Here is a 1,470-nt window from a genome sequence, read left to right as displayed (position 1 = left end):
GGTCTCAAACCACGTGCAGCTTGGCGGGCTTGATTGATTCCAACACCACAGCCCTCATAGGTGCACATGTCAGTCTGACCCTGTCAATCAGGCTAAAACCACACCTACTCCCTATGATGACATGGACTGATCCATAACATTAGTGAATGTTTAATGTTGTATTCTCTTTTAATGTATTTTATAGATTTTGTTAGTTTAAAGGTGTCTTTATAGCTCGAGTATTGTCAGTGGTGGAGTGTAACTATAGTACATTTACACAACAAATGTAAAATGGTACAACGTGTCTTCTGGTAGCCTACTTCTAATGTCTCCACCACATTTCAGAGGGAAATATTTATCTGACAGCTTTAGTTACTTTGTACTTTATTTTACACATAAAACATATATGTTTTAGACCAATATATCATGTAGTTAGAATTACCTCCACCTCAACCAGCTACAACATTAAAATGCTGCCTGTTAATGCATCTGCAATAATAATAATAATAATCCAATAATATACATGTAACGTGAGTGTTCGATATGTGGTGATTGTATCACTCTAAATAAGAAACAAGAAACTAAGAAACAGCTTAATGAAGACGGATAACATTGTTGAGCAGCACTTTACTGTTCTTTACACTTCCTCAGCTCCACAAACACTTCCCTGTTTTACTTAATCACATGTAGCTGAACTAACCAATCAGACGCTAGCAGAACTGCGACTCAGGTAAATGTGAGGAAAACCCCAGAGGTACATTCTTAACTGCTAATGTAAATAATTAAACATGTAAATATGCAAATACTGACTGTTTAAACACAAATATGCAAATAGTTAACTGTATAAACATTTTAAGTAAATTAACTAAAATATATGAATTAACTTCAAACTAACTTAAAATCTTACATACATAGGCTATAGGCTATATGCAACCCTATACAACGTATATGTCTTAAAGGGGCCATTATTTATAATGAATAATTGATAAGTTTATACCATAAATATACAACTATGATACTAGTTCTTAATATAAATGTATGTATTTTGATTAAAATATAATATTTTATGGCGTTATAGCCTGTAAACCATCCGATAAAATGTAAATGTGTCCAAATATACTTTTATGGTGCCGTCAGATGGGATTTCACCTCCCATTCATTGAATTAAAGAAAGGGGCGAGACTCTGCGATGATCAGCCAGGTTCAGAGGGCATTAGATTTACCTCTCATTCAGGAAATGTTTCTATTCTTGTTTTATAACTGCATGACACAATAAGCTAAGCAGCTGAGAAGGAAGGATGCTGTTTGAATGCTGTGAGTGCAAGGTGAGTGACAGGGACAGGAAAGTGTTTGATAAGAAGATGTATAACATCAGCAAATTGGTTCTACTTTGGGCCAATTATTTAAAGAAAATGCTGTAGTAAATTACACAGTGCTCTGCTGAGTAACCTCATCAAAGTTTGTATCTGGGGCCCTGCACCAGATATAGTT

Source organism: Sander vitreus, chromosome 12, assembly GCF_031162955.1.
Source record: "Sander vitreus isolate 19-12246 chromosome 12, sanVit1, whole genome shotgun sequence".
Lineage (NCBI taxonomy): Eukaryota > Metazoa > Chordata > Actinopteri > Perciformes > Percidae > Sander > Sander vitreus.
This window is presented reverse-complemented; position numbering follows the sequence as displayed.